The sequence below is a fragment of the Octodon degus genome, unplaced genomic scaffold, assembly GCF_000260255.1.
Source record: "Octodon degus isolate 3935 unplaced genomic scaffold, OctDeg1.0 scaffold00058, whole genome shotgun sequence".
Taxonomy (NCBI): Eukaryota; Metazoa; Chordata; class Mammalia; order Rodentia; family Octodontidae; genus Octodon; species Octodon degus.
The window spans coordinates 6,698,926-6,711,990 of record NW_004524634.1 but is presented as its reverse complement, the minus strand read 5'-3'; the positions used below and the strand labels follow the sequence as shown (position 1 = coordinate 6,711,990).

At 37.7% G+C, this 13,065-nt stretch overlaps 1 long non-coding RNA gene across 1 annotated transcript in view; it reads left to right on the top strand.

The window, feature by feature from the left end:
* Positions 1-13,065, top strand: part of LOC111817460 — an 18,410-nt gene that overhangs the window by 3,127 nt on the left and 2,218 nt on the right. Inside the window, exon 2 of the long non-coding RNA XR_002821655.1 lies at positions 5,873-5,879. This is a non-coding gene — a long non-coding RNA (uncharacterized LOC111817460). The remainder of the gene's footprint in view (positions 1-5,872; positions 5,880-13,065) is intronic.

Genomic DNA, 13,065 nt, shown 5'->3' with positions numbered 1-13,065 from the left:
AGCGAGAGAGAGAGAGCTACAAAATGGTCTTTCATTTATATCCCCCTTTTTCTATTTACTTTTGTCAGAGATGTGTATTCCATTTCCATTCGTATATTTTCTTTTAAGTCCTTAAATGTATTTATAGTATTTGTCTTAAACTCTTTGGTAATTGTAGACAAAAGGCGCTCAACATTGGTTTACATTTTTTCTTCTTCCTTTTCATCCTACCATTCATTTTTTAATATGGTCAGTATTTTTCTTTTTCTTTACATGTCTCATGATTTTTTTGAAAGCTAGACTTGATGAATTTTATTGGGTAAATTTTCAGAGCTGTAAGAAGTCAAGATGACCAATCAGGACAATAGCCAAAATGAAAGCAATGAATAAGAACTTATTTATTGTGATAGTGTAAGCAACAGACCAAAAAGGAAAATTTCCGGATCTCTTGATGTTCCATTTTCTTCCATGAAATAGTAGTGGGTAGAGGTCACATAGATCACCACATCCAAGGGACAAATTATTCCTCCCATTTTCTGGACCTAGGGGCTGGAGGTTGGGAAAAGGAAATAACTAAAGAGTAGAACAAACTCAGAATAGAAAAAGTGTCCTCAAGGATAAGAAAATCTTAGCAGAGTTTGCCTGAACTGAAGCTACCACCAACTACTTCCCAAATATGGAGACCTCAGAATGGAAGTACCTGGGATGTGAATGCAGAGATGCACAATAGCTTAGCCAGTCCAAGCAGGGAAGGGCAGGGCAAATGCTCATTGGATCCTGGACTTCAATCCCTTAAAAAACTACAGGGCAGTAGTCATGTATCAACTCATTGGAGGACACAAGCTTTTCTCCCACAAAGCCTGCCAGGGAAAGCTTTGCAATTGCTGCTGGTCAAGCCTAAAAGATCAGTATCAGGTTTTCGACTTGAAGCCAACTCCTCTGTAGAGGCTTTAGATTTTGCTATGTTCCTCTGGCATGTAGCATTTGTTTTTCCTAGCAGGGAGTTAACTTGGCTAGATTCAAACTTTAAATTGTCTCTCTTTCAAAACATCAGCTAAAATCTGTACTCTATTTCTTTCAGTCTCTAGTTGCTGCTTTTTGCCCAGGCTCCACTGGGTCTTACTCTTATGGGAATATATATATATTTGACAGGTGTCAAATTTGGGACATATTTTAAATGCATATCAGGGGACCAACTTTTATTGCAGAATTTCCCCAATGAAATGAATTCAGTTGTAGCCCTCTAAAAACATATATCTACAACTTAATCCCTGAAACCTTTAAGTTTAACTTTATGTGACAAAAGCTGTGATTGAATTGAGAATCTTGAGAGAAGAAATTTATCCTTGATTTTCTGGGTGAACCTTAAATGCAATCACCTGTACACTGTACAAGAAAGTCAAAGAAAATTTTGGAACAGGTATCTAGAGGAAAAAATAGGTGCAGGAGGTAAAAGCAATGTGTCTGTGGAAGCACATATTGGAGTGAAATAGTCACACACCAGAGAATTCATGAAGCCACTAAAGCTAGAGAAGGCAAGACCTTCCTTGCCAAGGAATGTGGCTCAGTTAACATTTTGATTTTAGACTTCTGGACTTCAGAAGTACAAGAGAAGATGTTTTTATTTTTTTCAGTCCTCTCAGTGTATGGTTATTTGTTAAAGCAGCCATAGGAAACCAAAACATCCTGTAAATTTCTGGTTGCTCTGCAGCTGGGATCATTGTCCTCTCACACCTAAAGATAAGGTTGTGGATTTCCATGCTCAAAATACATTCATGAGTGCTTTGATGAAGATTCTCAAGGAAAAAGCTTCCAACTACAAATCCCTGATTCCTCTGGAATTGTACTCTTAGATTCAGAACATTTGGACACAGCTCTTTGATAAAGAGCTAGAATTGGAATGAGGAATTTTCAGACCCGGATTTTATTTTTAGTAGTGTCTGGCGACAGCACTGTGGTTACTGGACATGGGGCCGTGCTCTTCACATGCAAAGCTGTGGCACTAGGTCCAAGAATCCTATAAGGCAACTTGTTCACTTTGTACTTCCCAGTACCTTTTTTTTTTTTTTAACCTATTTAGTGCAGGGTCTACAGGTTCTCACTACACAGCTCTCAGACTTGTGATCCTCCTGTTCTCAGCCTCCCAAGCACTGGGATTACAGGTGCGTGCCACCACACCCAGTCTCAGTCACTGTCTCAGCATGCTCCAGGGGAAGGGCTGGTACAGCAAGCCAGGGATCAAACCTTGGTCCCTGGGTCTGCCTAAGCAGGCACTTTAGTCTGCTTCCAGGTACTTTGCTTTTCCTTTATAAATACAGAAAAACAAACTACATTTCCCCATTATTAACTCTGGCTTACTCTTTCTTCATATGAGCACTAGGTATGAGCCTGTTACAGTTTCTGTCTACATGTCCCCCTGTGACTGGATCTACAGTATGTGATATTAAGATTAAAGGTGCAGTTACTAAATTTGACAATTAATTGGTTTGGTACCTTCCTAATTCCAGCAACTTAGAAAATAAAAGGAATAGAAAGAAGCTGTTAAGTTCTCATTATTTTGCTATCTTCTGCCCACCATTATTCCCCCTCCCCTCATTGCATTTGTTGTCTTCCACCACCACAAACTTTTGCCCCTCTGCCATGTACTGCTCTTCTTTGGAGCCAGCTGATTATGGTCTGAAACCATTGAAAACTGTGAACTAAATGCAGTTTTCCCCCTTTAACTTTGGGAATTGTGTATTTTTGTCTCAACAAGAGAAAAGTCACTAAGATAGAATTTGGTACCAGGAGTGGGGAAGTTACTATGACTGCCTAACCATGTGGTTCAGGAGTCTTTGGAGATGGCTTGTGGGAAGACTTTGTAAAGATCTAGGAGATGTCAACTGAAAAAGTACAGCTGGAACATCTTCAGCTTCACTATATGACAGATCCTGGTCAGAGCTCAGAAGACCAGAATGCTGATAGAAATGTGGCTGGGAAAGACCAACAAGGACTTTGTTAGCAGACCATGGAGAAAGATTTCTGCTGGGAAGAAAGGCTGTAATGGTTGTTGGACTTCAGATGATGTACGTTATTGCTTATTGTAGAAAGTTTCTTTGCATTTTCCTCAAGTCCAGAGTATTTGTCTGAGACTAAGATTAAGGGCAGTGGACTAGTTAATCTTGGAGAAGAAATTTCAAGGCACTCTAATGTTGAAGGCATAGCACCACTGCTGTTCAGGGCTTTTAGCCACATCTATGTTAATAATGAAGTGAAAAGAAGCCAGAAGAATTATTTAAGGTGTTTTGAGTTTGACCAGAAAGGGAGCTGCAGTAAAGCTGTGGACAGCAGAGGAAATCTTATTAAGTAATATATATTCTTCTTCTTTTTATTTTCACTTTCCCTTCACTCCCACACTTCTCCCTCCACCCTTAAATCTCTCTTACATCTCCAAAAGGTCTGTCTCTGTTTCCTATCATCTGTCTTTTATTTTTCTCTTTACATTAGTTATGCATTCAGCTTCTCATATAAAAGAAACCATGAGATATTAGCCTTGTGTGTCAGATGTACTACATTTAGTATTAAGGTGGATCCATTTTCCCTTAAAGGCCTTTAACTTATGTTTCTTCATGGCTTAGTAGCATTCCATTGTATATATGTACTAGCTAAGTTGCCAAGGCTAGCATCAAACTTGTGTTCATCCTATCTTAGCCTCCCTGGTAGCTGGAATTACAGGTACGCACTATCATAATGCTTATGCTAGCTTATTAAATTGTAATTTCACTTTCTGATTACCAACTAACTAAAAAAAACATAGTACACCATTCCTTTTTCTTTAAGTCATTTTTAAAACTTTTAGCACCTTCAGAATAACTTTTAAGTAAACAGTGTGGCACAACTACAATAAATAGTGATTTCCAGTCTATATTTTTAGCTATGGAAACTAGGAACTTTCCATGGTGCTTTCCTTAGACCAGGCTCTTTTCTACTTTTCTTTCTTCTTACCATGCCTTGTAATCATTATTTAAGGCTAGTCATGCTTACCAGAACAGGGACAGATGATAGGTGTGGTCATGGGGGTTGAGAACCAGTATGTTTTTTTCTGTATTTACTTCTGTATCTGGAATAGCAACAAGAAATTTTGGAACCTGACTCTTCAATGACTATGATGAGGAGTATGTCTGCAAACTCAAGTGAACACACAGTATGAACACACAGCAAGTGATAAACCCTCATCATTTTAGTTTATTTGTCCTATGATTCTTAGTTGTTTAGAAATATTTTACTTTTCCAATTTTCAGTGATGAACAAAAATGGTCCTTCTGGGAAGCGTTCTTTAGCTCCACTGTGCACACTGGCACTTCTGTGCACCATAGTTGCTTTTGCCCTAATAGTCTCAGGTAAATTCACGGGGGTTAATTGGTGAAAATAATAGTTGAGTTTTTGTTTTCTATGTGCCTTGAGATGAGAAAATGCTCTTTGCCTTTGTTTTTGCCTCACAAAGAAGAGAACAATTCAACCAGTTATAATTTCACTGGCAATTTCTCTTCCTATATAGGAGATCTTGGTTCTTTCCAAGCTGGTAGAAGTTGTCTAACTTTTTTTATCTGAGCTCAAGAAATGAGGTTAGTTGTACTCTGCCACAGTATTAAGTTTTTTCAGTGAATTTCTGAAGCTTTTAGGAGAGAAGTCATCATAGAAATGAGGAACAATAAAAGACTTGGTCACCATGTGATCTGAGGCCAATTCAGTGTCACCAAGACACTGCTTCAGGAACTCAGTCATCATGTGTGGAACTGAGAGAGCAGTCATAAAATTAGTGATTCTGCCTTGGGATCCCTCATTTGATGATCTCCTTGCCATGTGGGTTGCTGAATGGAAAGTAAATACCATCAGAAAAGGAGAAAGAAAAGTATAAAACAGGAAAGTTTTATTATGAGGATCCCACAGCAAGTTAATGGCCAGGCAATGACATCATTACACACATACATAGTTTTATGGATATTTCGAGGCTTCCTTTACTCACCCACAGTTGTCTTGTGGTACCTACAATCTTATCTCTAAAGAGTAATTTGTTTAAATTGTAAAGTCTTTCATTTTACAGTCATGTAACCACCCTGGGAAGAACTAACAATGTACTTCATGAAGTGATGAGAAACTTTAGTACAAGCAGATACTAAGATTCTATGCATAAAACAAGACTAGGCATTAGTTGAGAGATAAGGACATGACACATATCCACTGTCTCTATTTTAATATTCAACTTCCAGAATATTTAGCTTCAATATCCATCTTCCAGAGCCAGATCCAGGCAGGTAGAAGAGAACAGATAGCCTAGGGAGGGGAACAACTATCAGCTAGATATGTAAAATAGCTCAATTGAAATTATTCTTTAATTCAAATTAAGGTGTATTAATTTCCCCAGAGGCTACTGGGATGTTTTGTCTATGTGGGGTGTATTAAACGAAGCTGTTTTATAATTCATCACCAAAGTTACTGCCTATCAGTTTCATTTCTCATGGGGATCTAGCCATCAATAAGCAGATTATGCTACTTGTTACCCACAGGGTGAGAGTGTGATTGTTTTATTTTTACATAAATGCAGAGCTGAGTCTAAGTCTAGTGTTGACATGATTCCCAGGGTCCTCACAAAAGATTTAATTTCTCAGTATACTGAAACATGTCCAAGTTGTCCTGCCACACTGAGCACAGATGGATGTGAATGGCACAAGCAATTAAGGAAATCATCAATCAATTAGTTGATTAATATACTCTAATTGAACAACTATAGAACACTAAGATAAACATGATAGAAGATATAAATATACAAAAGAACTATTCCTTATCCTTAAATTATGCAGGAAACACTGAAAGGCCATTTTCTGTGCTATTGACCACTTCACCCAGCCAACAGCAGCCAGGTCCCATAGCTCACCTGGACTCACAGGCTCACAGGCAACCTTTTTCCCAAGAAGACTCTGGGAGTTATCTGCTCTGGTTAATCCAGTCTGACTGACAGCTTTAGAGAGATACAGCTTCCCTTTATACCTCTGCTTATAGCCTACATGTTAAATTGGCTCCCTGCTCCACTTTCTAGGTTTTATGTTTTATTTATTCCTGGTCTATACTTACTAGATCCCGCCTACTCAGCAAGAAACCTGATGCCCTCAGAATCTTTTTGTTCTCTCACTAAAACTTGGCTCTCAAACTCAATACGATCACCATTTGAGGTCGGATAATTCTTTATGTGACACCAGGCTGAATGACTATAGGATGTTTAATAGGAACTCTGTTCTCTGCCCACTAAATGCTTTCAGAAGCCTCCTACCCACATTTGTGACAATCAAGAGTATCTATAGACATTTCCAAAAGCCTCAAGGTGAGGCAGGAATCATCATCGGTTGAAAACTCCTCCTTTAAACCCTTTCCTAGATCCATCCATTATCCAAGAAAGTCCTCCTGGAAGCTGTGGGCTACAATCATGACTTCTGACACTCATATTTCTTCCTCAACAGACTTCTATAAACTACATGAGGGCATAGTTCTTGTCTTCCCCAATGCATTGCTAGAACAGTGCCTGGTACAGAATAGATACATGCTGTTTACTTTACAGATCCCTGAGAGTCCCTGAGTCCCTTCATCCATGAATAAAGAACTCTTAGTGGTTAATAATGACCAGAATGCAACTCAGATCAGTAGCACCATTTATTGTTGCTATTTTGGGCAGTTAGCTGACTGGTCATGCTGACCACACAAAGTGGTACATCTACCTGACATTCACAATCACCCCACGGAGCAGACATGCTCTCACCCTGAAAATGAAGAACTCTCAGCAACTAAGATCTTTATCTTCAGATAACGCTGTACTTGTTACAGTCTTCACAGGAAGGCTCAAAGCACCATAAAGCAGCACACCGTAACTTCAGACAGTCAGGTGCCTGCAATTCATGGGGGTATTGTGGAGTATCTGAAACTGGAATTCAACTTTAAAGAAAAAAGATGATTTTCAGGGGCTGGGGAGATAGCTTGGTGGTCTAAGTGTCTGCCTGGCAAGTGCAAGGACCCTGGTTCGATCCTGGATACCATATGCCAGCCACTGAAGCCAGGAGTTGTGGGGCACACCTCCTATTCCAGTGTCAGGGAGGCTGAGACAGGAGGATCACTATAGGTCTGAGTTGTGTAGTGAGACCCCGTACCAATAAATAAATAAATAAATCTTCAAAAAAAGAAAAAGGTGATTTGAAGAAGAAAGTAAAGTAGATGAGTGAGTAAAGCAGTGTTCATTTCCAAATGTTCATTGTAAATAACATAATAAGAACAGCCTACAAAGTTAGGAGAAAACAGGGTATACTTTGTATGTCATACTTCATGAGGAAATGATTCAGGCAGGAAGAAACCAATTAAGAGACCCTGGTACCAAATTGCAGAAGGTTTTTTCAATAATTGTTTGGAGAGCTACCTAACGATCTCAACTGATCACTATAGCAGAAAATGTAAGCAGCCTTTAAAAGTGATGTCTCCTCTGGCAGAGAAAACCTGGGAAAGAGATATACTTGTTCATTTATGGCATTCACTCAGCAAAAATAAATCAGCAAAATTGTCCTAAGTCCATACAGCGAAACAGAGGCAAGAATGCCTATGAATTTTTTGATGAAAGATGGAGGAGAAGGTTAAAAGTTTGGGCAATGTCAAAGTGTACGAGTTTGGGATCTGAGGCAAACATGACATTGTGGTCTTGAGTCAGTGCTATTGAGCCTTACCTTTGGAATATGAAAGCTAGGAGCCTTGCACGGGAATTGTGAAGGTTGTGTCTCACACTGTCTGATACGTAGCAAATCCTCACCAACTAGAATCTAATTTTAAAATTTACCTAATAGTAAAAACTTACAACAGATATCACAATGTATTCTTGTCAGGCCGGTATACATACTAGGACATACATAAAAGCCCAGGAATAAAAACAAAAGCTTGTATAACTGACTTGGAGAGGTACTATGTAAGCCAAATGAAACTGTAATTTTTCCTTCCCCATCCTATGGTAAGCAGGCTCTCTCTATCCTTTCTCAAGCAAACTGCCAAACTTTTCCATATATTCCAAAGTCCAAAACTTTAAAAACAAATAAAAACTTCAATATTTTATTCATGTTAGAACTCTTCTCTCTAGGGCCAGGGAGAGGGCTCAGTGGAATAAGCACTTCCCTGGCAAGCACAAGGGCCTGAGTTCAATCCCCGGTTCCACCAAAAAAAAAAAAAAAAAAAAACAAAACCAAACAAAACAAAAATATAGCACATTGACCAAGCATTGGCCATGACTCATCCACATGGCTGCACTGACAAAGGTTCTACAATCTGAGGTACAGGATCTCAGGATAAATCCTGAGGGCATTTCACTGACCTCAGACCAAAAAGCTACAACTCTTGTTGCACAGGTCCTGCTTTACCTTGGTCTTAACCATCCAGTAGAAAAGTATGAAGATGAAATATAGGAAGTAAAGCCATGTTGTTATGTTGAGCTATGGGGGACTCAGGTCAATAATTTCTGACATTGCCAGTTAAACAGAAGACCCAATGCTATTATGGGCTACCAGACTCTTTTAGAATATTTTGCTGAGTTTACACACCTATAATATTCAATAATGGAACTTAAAAAAAATGGGGTATAACTATGAATGTCCATTTTGTATCTGTGTATTCAAAGTGGTTGGGATAGATATATAATTGCATTCTCTTAATGAATAGAATGATTTGTTCTAATGGTGCTTGTAAATAGGATCACAAGTCCGCATCTTGTACAGCAATTAACCACTAAGAAGAATATATGCAGTGTATTATTTGTTGAAACTGTACTTTCGATTTGATTTGAAACTGTCTCATTGCTATATGTTTATCAATAAAACTTTGAAAAGAAAAAAAAAAGAACTTTTCTCTCTAAACTCTGTTCTGAATCAGCATTTTTGATTGACTGTTATTTCTCCTAATCTCAATATTTTACTCATTTCCACCAGTCACCCACTTTATTTGGCTCCTTCAGGTGGGCATGTCCCTACACTCTGACCCACTCTGATGCATGTCCATTGTCAGGTGGATGTACAAAGCAAATTTGGCATCAGTGGATAGGTGAAAAGAGATATATAAGCACAATGAATATTAGTTAACCTTAAGATTCATAGGAGGGGCCAGGGAGATGGCTCAGCAGTCAAAGGGCTTGTCTGACAAGCCCAAGGGCCTGGGTTTGATTTCCGTTACTGCATGCCCTGCTGTACTGGCCACCAAAACTGGGTGTGGTGGCATATGCATTTAATCCCAGCTCTGGGGAGGCTGAAAACAGGAGGATCACTATGAGTCTGTGATGCATAGTGAGACTCTATACCAAATAAATTTTTAAAAAGATCCATAGGAAATGTATCTTCTGATGAAAGATCCATAGGAAGCATTCTACAATCCTTCACAGCTTGGATGAACCTGGAAACCATTATTTAAAGTGAAGATGTATGCAATGTGTTAATTATGAAACTGTCCCACCAATTTGATTTGAAACTGTCTCACTGCTATTTGTTTATGAATAAAATTATGGGGAAAAATGGTTAAGATAGATATACAGCTACATTCTCTTAATTCAATGAATAGAGGGATTTGTTCTAATAATGTTTGTAAATAGGATATCATGTCTGCATGTTGTACAACAAATAACCACTAGGAAGACAGTATGCAATGTGATAATTATTGAAACTATCCTACTAATGTGATTTAAAACTGTCTCATTGAACTTGTACTGTAACGTCATGTACCTCGGTAGTGTCCCAAATTTTCTGATCAAGAAGATTATGGGGTCAAAGAGGAAAGTGATCGATGACGTAGAGTGTGCCTAAGGAGAGTCACATGGGGAGAAGACACTCTCTCAGGCTTTCACAGAGAGCACACTGGCCAAGCAATGGCCGTGACTCATCCACATGGCTGCCGCTGACAAAGGTTCTACAATCTGAGGTACAGAATCTCAGGATAAATCCTGAGGGCATTTCACTGACCTTCTCAGACCCAAAAGCTACAACTCTTGTTGCACAGGTCCTGCTTTACCTTGGTCTTAACCATCCAGTAGAAAAGTATGAAGACGAAATATAGGAAATAAAGCCATGCTGTTAAGTTGAGCTGTGGGGGACTCAGGTCAATAATTTCTGACATTGCCAGTTAAACAGAAGACCCAATGCTATTATGGGCTACTGGACTCTTTTAGAATATTTTGCTGAGTTTACACACCTATAATATTCAATAACAGAACTTAGGAAAAATGGGGTATAACTATGAATGTCCATTTTGTATCTGTGTATTCAAAGTGGTTAGGATATATATATAGTTGCATTCTCTTAATGAATAGAATGATTTGTTCTAATGGTGTTTGTAAATAGGATCACAAGTCCGCATCTTGTACAGCAATTAACCACTAAGAAGAATATATGCAGTGTATTATTTGTTGAAACTGTACTTCCGATTTGATTTGAAACTGTCTCATTGCTATCTGTTTATCAATAAAACTTTGAAAAAAAATAAAATAAAACTGTCTCATTGCTATTTGTTTCTCAATAAAATTATGGAAAAAATACATAAAGTGAAGAAAGCCAGCCACAAAAAAATAAAACTTCTACAATTCCAATTATATGAAGTACTGAGAGCAGTTCAATTCACAGACTGAAATTGTGGTTGCTACATACTGAGGGCAGAGGAAAATGGGGATGTTAGTGGTTGGTAGGTGTAGCTTCAGTGGGGGACTGTGAGGTGTTCTGAATACAGATTGTTGTGATGATTTTACAATAATATGAATGTATATGAGGCCACTTAACTGTCAGTTTAAAATGGTAAATTTTATTTTATGCATATTTCATCACAATTTTAAAAATTAAAATGTCAATGAAAGAACGGCCATGGATAGTGCTTTTGTGCTTGTCTCCGAGATCTCTAGCAAGACACAGATGATCAAGGTCTTCGACGGGCTTTGTCAGGCTGTGGATTTCTGATGATGACTTTTCTTGTTAGAATGACTCTGATGATTTGTCCTTACCAATGTGTTCACTGAGATGTGGCTTTTTCCCTACTAACCCAGGAAAACCCAATCTTATTGTTTAATATTCTCCTTTCTCCTCAGTATTTCTTTTAAATTGAGTGATGGAAATGAAAGATTATCAGATTAATGGCAGGACTATTTCATAGGTGATGTTGAATTCTTCCATCAGAAGGCATGCAATATTTCCTTTTGCATTTTTGTTAAAATTGGCATTAGCAGTCAGTGGTGCTCAAAACCTACATCCGATCATTTTAAAATATTGCCATATTATAAATCTATACTTCTCCTTTATTTATTAAATAAAATATTTCCTTTAAAAATTTCACTCATCAACTATTGGATTCTTTCTTTTATGTTGTCATTCTTTCTTTCTTTATTTTAAAGAGAAAATTGAAAACAACAACAGCAAAGACAAAAACAAATCACCATAAAACAATAAAAATGGAACACAATTTCAAAACAAGTACAGGAAACTAACAATGATTGCTATATTATATATCGTTACGATCAAATTTGTTGCTCAGACTATCAGATATAGGCTTGTAAGATTGATCAAACAGTTAAAACATTAACTCTTCCTTTCTATAAACCTTAATTTTTTTCTTTTTTGGCAGAACCAGGGATTGAACTCAGGCCCTTGTGCTTGCCAGGCAAGCGCTTATTCTACTGAGCCATCTCCCTGGCCCCAAACCTTAAAATTTTTGTCCTTCTTTTAGGTTATTTAGAGAGAACACAACAATAATAGATAAGGCCTTAGAAATGATACACATTTCAAAAAATAAGACAAAAAGTACTCAGCACTGGTTGTTATATTGCACATTGTTATCTTCTATATAGTTGCTCAGATTACAGATACTAGCATATAAAATTGATCTAAGTAAAAATTTTAAGCATTAACTCCTACCTTCAAAAGACATTAGTAGTACCATTGTCTTAGTTATCCTGAGTGTGTAATTACAAAATTTCCCCTTTTTGCTTTTCCTATCTTTTCTCCTTTCCCTCATCTCAATTGTTTATTCCTTATGTTCAGTTTCTTTCCTTTTTGCTGCGTCTTTTGTACCTTTTGATTTTCTTCATTCTTACACAATAAGATGTTTATACAAGTAGGTCTGATTTATTTCACTTATGAATATAGCCTCTAGTTGCATCCATTTACCTATAAAAACCTCAAGTTTATCTGCCTTTATAGCTGAGTAATATCCCATTATATAAAATACCACAGCTTCATTATCCACTCCTCAGTTGATGGGCATTTGGGTTGTTTTCAACGTTTAGCTATGACAAATTATTCTGCTATAAACATGAGTGCACATATATTGCTGTGGTATGATGTTTTCAGCTCTTTTGGAAGAATAACCAGAAGAGGAACAGCTGGGTTGACCGGGACTTCTAATGCTAGTTTTCTGAGGAGAATCCACACTGCTTTCCATAATTGTTGTACTGGTCTATACTCCCATCAACAGTACAGAAGGGTCCCTTTTTCTTCACAGCCTCTTCAACATTTCTTGTTGATTTATTTCTTTATGATAGCCATTCTTTCTGGAGTGAAATGGAATATCAGTGTTGTTTGAATTTGCATGTCTCAAATAAACAGTGCTCTTGAACAATTTTTCATGTATTTATTCGCCATTTGTTTTTATTCCTCTAAGAAGTGTGTATTCATCTCAGGTTCCCATTTTTGGATTGAGTCTTTTGATTTTGGGGACCTGATTTTTTTTTTTGGTTCTTTATATATTATAGATAGAGCTCCTTTGTCTGAGTGACTCTTGGCTAAGATTTTTTCCCAATTTGTGAGTTGTCTTTTCACTCTGTTGGTTATTTCTTTTGACATGCAGAAACGTCCTTAATAAGATGAAATATCAGTTGCTGATTCTTTGAAGTACTTTCCATGCAATTTGGTTTTTTTTTTTTAACTCTCTGTCTACCCCTACATCTTTAAGATTTATTCTCTTAGAGCACATTGGCCAAGCATTGGCCGTGACTCATCCACATGGCTGCACTGATGAAGGTTCTACAATCTGAGGTACAGGATCTCAGGACAAATCCTGAGG